General features: G+C 32.8%; 1 long non-coding RNA gene across 3 annotated transcripts; it reads right to left on the bottom strand.

Annotated features, from left to right (window-relative positions):
* Positions 1–6,409: 6,409 nt before the first annotated feature.
* Positions 6,410–8,193, bottom strand: LOC116141561. Of its 3 annotated transcripts, none has more exons than XR_004129820.1 (4): positions 7,955–8,193; positions 7,621–7,674; positions 6,882–7,533; positions 6,410–6,788 (listed from the first exon to the last, which is right to left on the bottom strand). It is a non-coding gene; the product is annotated as an uncharacterized LOC116141561 (long non-coding RNA). The 3 variants fall into 3 exon arrangements; XR_004129845.1 differs by having other exon boundaries at positions 6,410–7,026; positions 7,460–7,533; XR_004129819.1 differs by having other exon boundaries at positions 6,410–7,533.
* Between the last annotated feature and the right edge of the window lie 5,086 nt (positions 8,194–13,279).

The following is a 13,279-nucleotide window of genomic DNA, read 5'->3' as shown; positions in this document are numbered from 1 at the left end:
TAATGCCATTGACATTTAACTCTTTGCCATTATCAATTAATATATAGTTAATCCATTATCAATTAATATATAGTTAATCATCAATTAAAAAGCTCTTTGGCATTTCCTCGAAATCATACTCCATTATCAAAGTTCAATAAATAGAAACATATATATAGACACGCATGTAGTAGTTACTAACTTGAATAAATTTTTGCATAGAGAAACATATATTCTCTCTTTCTTTTCCCAATTATTTTTGCATAGATTTAGATTAATATAAATACTTGATAATTGAATCGGTTGTTGAAACAAGTGTTAACTATTGATAAATTGATAATGCATGCTGATATAAATGTTAGTTTAGATTAATTTTATTCTGGTTATGGTGTCCTTGATGTTTGTTTCTTTATTTTATTGTATTATCCTTTGAGTGTATATATATATATTCTCAAGCATTGACATGAAGGATTTTGAAACTATAGATATGGATATGGTTAACATGAGAGCAAGTGACAATGCTTCTAGGGTAATGCCACCTCTTTCTAATTCCAGTATTCCTACAACTAGTTCTAGAAATAAACGTAAAACATCAAAAGTTTGGAATTATTTTAAGACATATATTGATGACAATAAGAATAAGAAGGCTAGGTGTAAGGCATGCAATAAATCTTATGCATATGGTAGTGTCACACATGGGACTAAAAATTTGAAGCGTCATATGGGAAATTGTCCAAAACGTGCCAACCATGATGTAGGGCAATTATTGATTGATCATGATCATAGATTGCAAAGTAGAAAGATTAATCAAGAGACTTACTGAGAATATATGGCCTTATTAATTATTCAACATAACTATCCATATTCATATTTGGAGAATCAAGGAACTAGGAGAGTCTTTTCGTATGTGTGTAAGAAGCTTATGCATTATTCTAGGAACACCGCTAAGGTGGATTGCTTAAAAATATATGAAAGAATGAAGAAAAAAACTAAGCTTGAATTAGGGAGGCTTACAAGTAGAATATGCTTAACTTCTGATGTTTGGACTTTTGGTACAACTGAAAGATATATTTCTTTGACAGCTCATTATATAGATGAGGATTGGGAGTTACAAAGTAAAATACTGAACTTTTGTCATATTCCTCCTCCACACTCAGGGGTTGTTTTGGCAGATAATATTATGAATTTCTTGCAAGAGTGGGGAATTGAAAAGAAAGTTTTCTCAATTACTTTGGATAATGCAAGTAGTAATGATAGGATGGAGGATATCTTGAGGAACCAGCTTTGTGTGCAGAATGCTTTGTTATGTAGAGGTGAATTTTTTCATGTGCGATGTTCTGCACATATCTTTAATCTTATTGTTCAAGAAGGGTTAAAAGCTACTAGCGTCACTTTGAATAAGATTCGAGATAGTGTGAAATATATTAAAGTAACTGAGGCTCGGAGAATCAAGTTTGGAGAACTTGCTATACAAATGGGAGTGAAAAGCTCAATGGGGTTGAGATTGGATGTTTCCACTAGATAGAATTCGACATTTTTAATGCTTGAAACGGCGTTAATATTTCGTCCTGTGTTTGTGGCTTTATCAACAATAGATTCCAATTATAAATTTTGTCCATCAGATGAAGAATGAGATAGGGGGGGCGAGGATATGCAAGTTCTTGGAACCATTTTATGATATTACGACTTTATTCTCGGGTTCTAAATATCCTACAGCAAACTTGTACTTGAAATGTGTGTGGGAAATTCAATTGCGTTTAATTGAAGAGAGGATGAAGTTATTAAGAGCATGGCGGAACAAATGATCCCAAAATTTACAAAATATTGGGATTCTTATAGTTTTGTGTTGACGATTGCAACTATTCTTGACCCGCGTCTTAAGTTTCAGTTTGTGGAATATGCTTTCAACAAAGTTTATGATTCAACTACTGCCACACGAAAGTTGGAGGTTGTTAAGAATAACTTGCAAAAGCTTTTTCAAGCTTACGAGGCTAAATGTTCTAAAGAAGTTCTTGCCTCACCTTCAGTTGTTTCTCTTGCGAGTAGTTCTACCTCTAGTAGGCGTGTAGATCGTTCTTCTGTAAGTTATTATACTTTTTAGTTTTTATATTCTTATGATAAATAAAGTATTGTTTATTTTTTAATTTTAACTTTTGACACTTAACTGTTTAAATGATGCCGAATTTTGACAACTATGAGAGTGTTTTCATTTCCACTAAGAAATCCAAATTAGATCTTTATTTGGAAGAGATGAGGTTTGATCGCTTCAAATATCAGAATTTGGATATCCTCGATCATTGGAAGAACAATCGTGATCGTTATCCGATACTTACCATGATGGCTAGTGATATCATGACAATACCAATAACATCCGTTGTCTTGGAGTCCGCTTTTAGTATTGGCAGTAAAGTGCTAAACAAATATCGAAGCTTACTTCGACCAAAAAATGCAGAATCTTTGATATGCACTCCACCTTGGCTATATGGATACGAGTTTATAGATAACATATTAATATAATATTTCATATATTTTATTATTTACATTTATTAATATTTGTAGTTGATCATTGTTTTGTAGATGATGAGGTGAATGATGATGAGGATGATGATCTTGATGTGCCATTAACTAATCTCGGGACCGTGGAATCAAGAGACTCTATCACCCCCACTATGGGATGAACATTTGCTATCCTAAGAATGTTTTTTGTTGAATATTGAATTATGTATTTGTTTATTTTAGTTGGTATTTATAGTTTATTGACTTATTTTGTTTGTTTATATGTAATTGTGTATTAGTGATTATGTATTTGTTTATTTTGGTGGGTATTTGTAGTTTTGTATTATATATTATTGTTTGTTTATTTGTTATTTGTTTATTTTCGTTCCTATTTGTTTATATTCTAAATTGAATTGAATTTAGAGTAGTTGATTTAGGGGGTGTAAATGTAAAAAATTAAAACTGCATGAATTTTGGGGGTGTAATTGTCATAATTAAAAATGGTTAGGGGTGAAACATAAAAAGTAAAACGTGGAGAGAGAAAAACGGGTACCCGCGGGTCCACCCATACCCGTATAGGGTAGGGTACGAGTCCAATATTTTGGACCTGTATACTTTGACTCGTATTGGGCCCGTACCTAAAGGTGGAACAAATAGGTCGGGTTAGGCGGGTCAACCCTAACCCGGCCCGTAATGAAGAGGGTTGAAACCGGCCCACCTTTTAAGCCCAACCCGCCAGCAACCCCCGGGCAGGCCAGGTTGCAAAATGGCAACTCGGCGGCTCGCAGGTTGCTATTTTGTCCTCTCTACAAGAGGCCCGCGAACCCGATGGGTTGCATGAGGGTTCGCCCGCCGGGTTGGCTGTTGCCAACCCGCCAGGTTGGCCGAAAAATAAATTAAAAAAAAAAAAGTAAAATTAATTTATTTTTTTAAATTACCCTTTTACCCTTGAAATATAGTCGTTTTATAGCCGTTAGAGGGGTCTTTTTCGTCATTTTCTTTCCCCATTTTTTTCTATAAATTAGCCCTAAACTCTCATATTTTTCTCACAACTCAAATTCTCTCATTCTCTCATATTCTCTAATCTCTATTCTCTTAATTATTCATTTATTCTCTTAATCTTTTTGTTATCAATTTGCTCTTATTTTAATTTTTATTAGTTTTTGCAATTTTCAATTCATATTTCCAATTTTCCAAATTCCAATTTCCATATTCCAATTCTCTTTCTTTAATTTTTATTTCTTCTACATCAATTTTTTTTTCAACTACAATGGATAGATATTTCTCTCCCCTCAATTTCAATGATGAAGAAAACTACTATCCTAGTCCTAGTCCCGCTGATTTTACTATGAATGCAGGAGATTCAAATAGTCCCGCTGTCCCAATCCCAGTCTCAGAATCCGATACACCTCAAAATATGCCGTCGATTCCAACAGCTCCCGGTGGTTCTAGAAGTCGTCCTCGTAATCGTCGTCCTCGTCCAACTTCATCTCAAGCTGAGGCGGGATCATCAACTGCCGTCGAAAGCGAAGACAGACACACATCAGACGTTTGGGCGCATTTCGACAAGTTTTACGAGACAGAAAATGGCGTTCAAGTCAAGAAAGCAAGATGCAAATATTGTGCAAATGTTTATAAAGCTGATTCAGGTAATGGTACTAGTACTTTAAAAAGGCATGCTAATAAACATATTAATCAACATGGAAATAGAGAAAGCAATCAAACTCAAATAACTAATATGGGTACTACTTGGCGTTATAATTCTGATGTATATAGGGAACAGTTAGCTTTATATATTGCTGCATCTGATCAACCTATTAATATGGCAGAAGATAAATATTTTGAAAGATTTGTTCAAAATTCATTTTTTCCAGGATTTAAAAGTTATTCTAAAACTGCAACTAGAAATGATTTAATAAAATTGTTTAAAAAAATGAAATTAGAATTAAAAAATAAATTTCATACTTGTCATATTAGTGTGGCTCTAACTGCCGATATTTGGAGTGGTAGAGCTAAACAAGATTATATTTGTGTGACTAGTCATTATTTTGATAATGAATTTAAATTAAATAAATCTTTATTAGGATTTAGATTAATGGATGTGGATCATAGTGGTTTAGAAATCTATAATAAAATTGTTGAAGTTTTAGAAGATTATGATATTATTGATAAAGTGATAAGTTTAACTTTAGATAATGCAAGTTCTAATAGTAAAGCTATAGATTTTTTTCAAAATAATTATCTTTTATATAACAATTTGAAGTTTTTTCACCAACGTTGTGCATGTCATGTTATTAATTTAATTGTGAAAAGTGGTATGAAAACAATTAAAAAAAATATTGATAGAATTAGGGAATCTTTAGCTTGGATTACTGGTAGTAATAAAAGAAATGCTGAATTTCAAGAAGCTTGTATAAAATCAAATATGTCTCCTAGAACTTTTGCATTAGATATGCCTGTTAGATGGAATAGTACTTATTTAATGCTTGATTCATGTTTACCTTATGCTAATATAATTAGTTATTTTGTAGCAAATAATAGAGATCCTTATTATTTGATAGAAAATGATTGGAAGATAGCTAAAGTATTTCATTCTTTTCTCAAACGTTTTTACCAATACACTTTACAACTTTCTGGTGTGTATTATCCTACTAGTCCATTGGTAATATATACAATTATAAAAATTTCCGAGTTATTTACAAAAAACAAAGACAATGAAATTTTAAATGCACCAATAAAGGCAATGCAAATTTTTTTTTTGAAATATTGGGAACCCATTCCTTTTCTTTATTGTTTAGGTGCTATATTTGATCCTAGAATTAAATTAGCACATTTAGAAAATGGTTTTGACAATTTAAGTGAAAATTTACAAACCAAATCGTATGTCAATCAAATAGGAGAGGTAAAAAATAGTCTTTTCGAAGTATATTTCCAATATGAAAACAGGTATAGGAACCCGCAGTCACAAAGAGGCGAAATATCTAGAGAAGCTGTATCAGAAGAAACAACAAATGAAGACTTGTACTCTTGGAATGCACTGAATAGGCCGAAGAGGACCCGAATCCGAAGCACAACCTCCTCTTCAGAAGCACCACCAACAACAATAACAACAACTAATATACTGTCCTTCATGGAGTCGTAGAGTAATGAACTTCAACAATATTTGGCAACCCCCGAAATGTTTCCAGCAGGTCACTTTGATATCTTAGAGAATTGGACAGCCAAAAAATGTATTTTTTGCGGTATTATCAAGACTTGCCTTGGATGTTTTCGCTGTTCTTGTCTCAACCGTCTCATCCGAACAAACATTTAGTGCAAGTGGAAGGATTTTAAATGAAAAGAGGACTAAACTTGCTCCAAAAATGATTGAAGTTCTCACATGTCTTTGAGATTGGAAACGATCGTGCCATAAAGATCAATATGAGGTTATCGACAATACTTTAGTAGAATCATTTCAATTTTGTAATATAGATGATATAGATGAGGGAGGTCCTGGTAAACCACCCCCAAATTAGTTGTTTTGTAAAATGTAATTTGTAAATTAATTGTCAATTATTGCACTCTTTTTTCTTTACCAAGTTTTTCTCCCATTGGGTTTTTCTTGGTGAGGTTTTTAACGAGATAATAATTGTTGTAATTTCTTATTTTATTTTTTGATAAATAAATAAGTCTAATGTTTCTTATATTACAATTTTATTGTATTAAAATTGAATTAATATTTGAAATGTTAACAAAAAAAAAAAAAAAAAAATTGAATTGAATTGAATTGAATTATTGATATCTGAAAAGTTAAACTAAAAACAATTATATTTATAATTATTTATTTGAAAAATTAAATTAAAAAAACAAAAAAAATAAGAAAATCGAGCTAACCCGGCCCGGACCGCCGCCTAACCTGCCGAGTTAGGGTTGGCGGGCCGGGCTGGGCCAGCCATTTTCTCCATAATGGCGGGCCTAACCCGGCCTACCTTTGTTGGCGGGCGGGTTAGGCCCGGCCCGCCAAACTACGTAACCCGTCGCGGGCCGGGCGGGTTAATTTTCCACCTTTACCTGTACCCTTGAAGACCCAACCTGTACCTGGCCCACCCACCTGTTTTGCCAGGTCTACTCTTAACCAAACTCGCATGTCCAAATGCCCAAGCAAATGAAACATAATCATTTTAATCCTTGAAGGTTCAAATTCCAATGTGGTGTGAGTGAGATTAAATAGAAGATATATTCATAATGGAAGAGTATGTAAGTGGTTCAACATACCAAATTAGTGCACCAAACTCTAAAATGATTGCTATAAGTGTCAATAGTTTGTTATGAACCTGCTCAATGAAATCAAAGAAAGATTGCATTAAATGCATCACCTAAGGTTATTGCTTCTAAAGAAAAATGCATATATTAAAATTTCAAACTACCGAATGTTTTTTAATCAACCCAAGCTGCAATAAGGTAGCAACAATATGATGCTCAGTTCCGACATTCACAAAGGAGGTCATGGAGAAATTTAAACTGCAATGATGCAAAAATCAAGAGATCTTTCTGTTTTCCTTTTTCCTTCATCTAATTATAAATATTTTGAAAACGCAAAGTGGAGATGGTTAGATGATATCTCAACAAAATAATATAACTATCACTAGATCCTAACATCCCTACCTCCAAAAGCCCAGGCTTAAAAAACAAAACAAAGCAAAACACCTAGAGTACAGTGGGAATTGGCCACTTCATCAATGACAAAATCAAAAGATTTTGAATAGCCATCTACAATGTAAACTATGAAAAAAGTATAAAAATCTCACCCACTTCTGTATATACTCTACTCCTACACATAATCTTACACATTCACGCCTACACATACAAGACTTCAATATTCAGTTCGTTAAACCACCATGGAGAATATGGCTAAAAATCCAAAAAACAACAATACTGCTGAACTATATTTCTAAATATTAAATAAATTACCACACCCCAACATATAAAAAAATAAAATACAAACCTCCCAAGTGAAAGTAAATTCCCAAATGTGAATGTGATCCCGAACTTGATTGGATTAAAGAAAACAAGCATTGACTGTGATATGAAGAAAGATAACAGTGAAAAAAGAGTGATAACATTAAAAGCCACAAAAAATTGTGATAATTTAAACTAAGTACTCACCAGTAGTGTACAAAATAAACCTTATGATAAGCATATGGCAAAACCATACAACCTCTGTTTAATGAGAGAGAAATTGGTTAAAAACTAGTAACATGTAAAAATTCCTGATCTTAATACGTATAACAAAAAGTTAAGCATAGTATTTTTTTCTCTTGAACTCATTATTAAAATGAAAATGCTCTGCAGGAAGTTGTTGGCTTTATCAATTTCAAGGTTTAACCAAGCAGCAAACTGATTTTAATTCTTAAAATCACCCACAAAGATAGAGTATATAGGTTATTTTGAAAAATAATGAAAACATGAATGGGAAATTATGTACTTTACAAAAACTTACCTGTTACAATCACTGAAATCAAAGATGATCCACGATTGGAAGATGAACGAATGTTGACGATGATCGATTGGTCGAAGATGAAAGACTCAAAGACGATCGAAGTCAAACAACGAAGGTCCACAATGATCAATCGGTCGAAGATGAAAGAGGATCGAAAAAAAGACTAAAAGATCAAAGAACGAAGATTCAAGTTCAAGAACAAAGAAGTCTGCGCCGTCAGTGAGAAGAGAACGAACAAAGAAGAGAATGAGATGAGTTAGCGAATAAGTTTTACGTTTTTATTTTACCCAGTTTTTCCTTCTTTGGGCCCTACACGAATCAAAAGTGAAAAGTAAACCCCAAATAATGTCAATTTGACCCCTAAACAGTAAAAATGAGACAAAATCAACCTCATTTCATGTTGGCGGGAAATAATATTTTGTTTTCTAGTAAATAATTGGGTTTATGGTAACGCTTATAAAATGTTATTGTATTTTGATTATATGGTAACATTATAAAAAAGTTACTATATTATTAGGTCTGTTGTAACACTTTAAAAATGCTACTGTAGATACATTTTCCATAACATTTAAGAAAAAGAGTTACCATTGATATAAAATGTGTTACAAAAAGTTAAAGTGTTACATATAAAAATTGTTATCGTAACATTTTAACATCAAGTGTTACCATAGATAGTCTACAGTAACACTTTAAGGAAAAGTGCTACTGTCCAGTGTTACCGTAGGTCATTTTTGTTGTAGTGGATCACCATTCAAAGCAATGGTCTTCATTTTAGTTGGACCTCTTTTTTTCTTAGGCACAATAGTGGAATCGATAAGTACTTATCTTTGCCTCAGTACCTGCTAAACAAATCAAAGAAAGTTAATTATTAAGAATCTAAAATAACATTTAAATTACAATTAATTATTAAGAAATTAATAAATCCAAAAAGCCCCATTACCTATAAACAAGGCGCAACTACAATTACACGATATACAATATGTAAATAAATAGATAACTAGCTTAGATCCACAAAATAAAAAGTAATAAACAGTGTACATAAAAGAATTACTTAAATTTACAAAAGTACATAAATCACACCAATAGACCTTCACAATCATCTCTCACGTAACTAACTTCCTCACTATCATCATAAATGTTCATATTGCGTGTTGTAACATATTCCGGTCTACTAGTCAAATCCTCATCCTCATTATACATTTCCAACTCATAGTAACCTCTCGGTGGTGCCTTCAACACAACGTACCAATTAGGTGAATCGATTTCTCTAGAGTAAAACACTTGTTTCGCTTGAGATGCTAGGATAAATGGCTCCCTTACATACTGATTCTGACTTTGGTGCAAATTGACAAGTGTAAAACCATCTTCAAACTTAACTCCATGTCCAGCATTTGCCCAATGACACTTGAATATTGGAAGCTGAAATTGATAGTAATCCAATAAGATAATTTCTTTTATCACCCCATAGTATGCAACTACATCAACAACTTGTGAAGTATCTTTTGCACTTGCTCGACATATTGTTGTTGCCTCAATTGAAACACCACTATTTTGTGTTGATTTGTCAACATCCTTTGTGTGAAACCTTTGTCCATTTATAACATAACCATTATAACTCATGGCATGATTCCTTGGACCATTTGCAAGCCACTTTAGTGTTTCTCCATCCTCACATATGGAGGTTAGGAACGAAACCTATACAAACAATTTTAAAGAGGTGTTAATATTATTTATGAGATGACTTGCAAAGTATTTAGCAATCATTCAAAGTATAATACCTTTTCTTTCAACCATGTTGCAAAATTATTTGCATGGGCCTTTTGGAGTAAGTTGTGATGTCTCTCAAGATTCTTGTTGGGTTGCTTTAACTCTTCCAAATTCATCCTAACATGAAACCAAGTAGTGCAAAAGTCATATACAATGTAAATAGTTATCTAAATTAGAAATTTAGAGATAAATATTTACTGTAGAAATGGTTCGATCACTGTTGTGTTAAATAACACATAACGATGTGCACACTCTAACACTTCATCACTTAATGACATTGACTTTCCTCCCAAGATTGGATGACCTTCTAGAATTAAGTCGGAAAAGAAATCTTGATTGCGGGCATTTTGATCATTTCCTCCAAAATCATGTTTAAAATACCCATTACAAAAAGTAATAGTTTCATCAACAAGATAACATTTTGCAATACAACCTTCAGGTCGTGCATGATTTTTAACATATCCTTTGAGAATCTTCATTGTACCTAAATAAAAATATATCTCATTAAATTAATGTCTTTAAATAATAGAAGAATTTAAACAGAGATAGGTTTAATGATTGATCACCTCTCAAACGGATACATCCATCGATACTGAATGGGTCTGCCTAGTCGTGCTTCTCTTCTTAAATGAATTAAAAGGTGGATCATGATATCAAAGAATGATAGGGGAAAGAATCGCTCAAACATACATATGGTTTCAACAACTTCATCTTCTAGTGCAACCACAACTTCTCTATCAATAACTCGTTGGCATAATTTATTAAAAAATGCACATAATCGCATAATTGCCATTCTTGGTCCCTTGGGTAACAACCTTCTTAATGCTACCACCAATAATTGTTGTATTAGAACATGACAATCATGCGATTTAAGACCTGTTATCTTGCATTCTTCAATTGATACACAATTCCTAATGTTTGAGCTATACCCGTTAGGTAACTTTAGATTAATTAATCTCTTAAAAAAATTTTCTTTCTCTGTCTTTGATAATGTATGTGGAGCCACTGGAAGGTACGTTCTATGCCCATGATCTTTTGGATGCAACTCATGACGAATTCCCATATCTTCTAAGTCTTTTCGAGCATTGATTTCGTCTTTTGTTTTTCCACTGATGTCTAATAATGTGCCAATGATACTCTCACAAATGTTCTTTTCAATGTGCATAACATCCAAATTATGGCGTAATGGCAACTCCTGAAAATAAAATTTGCAAAAAGTTATAAGAAATACAAAAATCATATAAAAATTGTGGATAACAACATAAATAAAATTCTACAAAACCAATAAGATGTACCTTCCAATATGGCTACTCAAAAAAGATACATATTTTTTTCCCATAATGGAGTAGCTTCGCAATCTCTCTTCCTTTTCTTCTTAGAACTCTTTCCCCAATCATTCTCAAAATCCTTAAGAGCAGACAAATTTTTTGCACCATTCATGATCATAGGGCTTCTTCCCTTTTCTTCCTTTCCATCAAACCAAGCCTTTTTTTTTTTTTTTTTCCCCTAAATGGATGAGTAGGTGATAAAAATCTCTTATGACCCATATAACATAATTTCCTACAAAACTTTAACCAATGAGCATTTGTCTTGTCACCGCACAATGGACATGCTACTTTTCCCTTTGTTGTACATCCAAAAAGATTTCCATAGGTTGGAAAATCATTTATGGTCCACATCAAAATAGCCTTTAAATTAACAAAGAATTAGTGTACGAATCATAAACATTTACACCATTATTCCACAATTCTTGTAGATCTTCTATCAGAGGTTGTAAATAAACATCAATTTCGTTACCTGGTTGTTTGGGTCCTGGAATTAATAAATTCAACATGATATTTTCTTTCTTCATGTATAACCAAGGCGGCAAATTGTATGTAACAAGCATTACAGGCCAACAACTATAAGTTGTGATCATGTTTGAAAAAGGATTAAAGCCATTAGCAGCCAAGCCAAGTCTAAGATTTCTAGGATCTTCTGCAAAAGCAGGCCATTTATAATTAACCATGTCCCATGTTACAGAATCCACTGGGTGACGCATCTTGCCATCTTCACTTTTCTGTTTGAAATGCCACTGTAATTCTTCTGCCATTTTAGGTGACTTGAACATCCTTCTAAACCTTGGTATTATAGGAAAGTATCTCAAAACTTTAGCCAGGACACCCTTCCTAATTTTCTTCGTTCTTTCATCTACCTTCTATCTTGAAGAGCCACATTTTGGACAACTTTGCAAGTTTTTTATTTCTTTCCTAAACAAGCAACAATCATTCACACAAGCATGAATTTTGTCATACCCCAAATCAAACTCCTTAATAAATTTTCTCACAAAGTAGACTGATTTGAGAATCACATTATGCTCTGGTAACATGTCTCCAAGCATCTCTAAAAGGCCATCAAAACTGTTGTTAGTCCAACCATTCGTAACTTTGTGTTTATATAAAGCTACAATGGTGGACATTTTTTTATACTTGGCACAACCAAGATATAAAGGAGTTTCAGCATCTTCCAATGATTGCGTGAAATCATTGTCGCTTCTCTCTTTTGATGTTGATGCATAATGATTGGCTCCCATATATGCACTAGTAATAAAGTTAAAAGCATTTGAACTCTTTACTTAAGTAACAATTTCTGTAATATCTTCTATTTCTCCATGATGGAACCAAATTGTATATGTAGGATCCATTCCTCGTATAATCAAATGCTCATAAACAACGTCTATACCATGATGAGTCAAGTTGCAACAATCTTTACAAGGGCATAAAATCTTTGCTTCATAGCATGCATTCTTTTCAGCCATCCTAACAAAGTCCCATGCACCTTGAATGTATGCATCCATAGCTCTATTAAAAGAAAAATAAATAAATAAATAAATAAATAAAACCTAAAACATGTAAAACCTTGTTAAGGAAAATCATTATTACTTCATACACATATGGAAGTGTGTCTTTTTAATCTTTTTCTTACCTATTCAGATGCATCAAATCCTTATTCATCATCATCATTACTTAATCTACACAATTATTAAAAGCCAAACAATACATGAATAATTATAGGTAAACATGGCAAGAACATTATGAAAACAACGAAACATGAGTTGAATGTAACCAACATAATATGCAAATTCCATTGAACAATACAATAATGCTTACTCTCCGAATACTTAATGGTTGTAGCTTATTAACTCCAATCATTCTTGTTGCAATAATCTTTAATTCCCTCTTGATATGGGACCAATTTTGATCTACACAAATGGAAACACTATTACAATTTGACAAATACAATAAAATCACATTCAAATATGCACATGCAAACTGTTTGAGACTTCGCTTCTTGCAAATTGAAGTCTGCAATTTTTGTAAACTGCAGTCCACATTTTTGAAAACTGCAATCTTTTTACAAGCTGCTATTTGCAAACTGCAGTCTACAGTTTTGCAAGCTGAAGTTTGCAAACTACAGTCTGCAGTTTTGCAAACTAAAGTTTGCAAACTGCAGTCTGCATTTTTGCAATCTGCAGTCTGTAAACTGCAGTATGCACTTTTTGCAATCTGCAATCTGCAT

Source organism: Pistacia vera, unplaced genomic scaffold, assembly GCF_008641045.1.
Source record: "Pistacia vera cultivar Batoury unplaced genomic scaffold, PisVer_v2 Contig1005, whole genome shotgun sequence".
Lineage (NCBI taxonomy): Eukaryota > Viridiplantae > Streptophyta > Magnoliopsida > Sapindales > Anacardiaceae > Pistacia > Pistacia vera.
The sequence above is the reverse complement of the archived record's forward strand: the minus strand, read 5'-3'. Positions and strand labels throughout refer to the sequence as shown.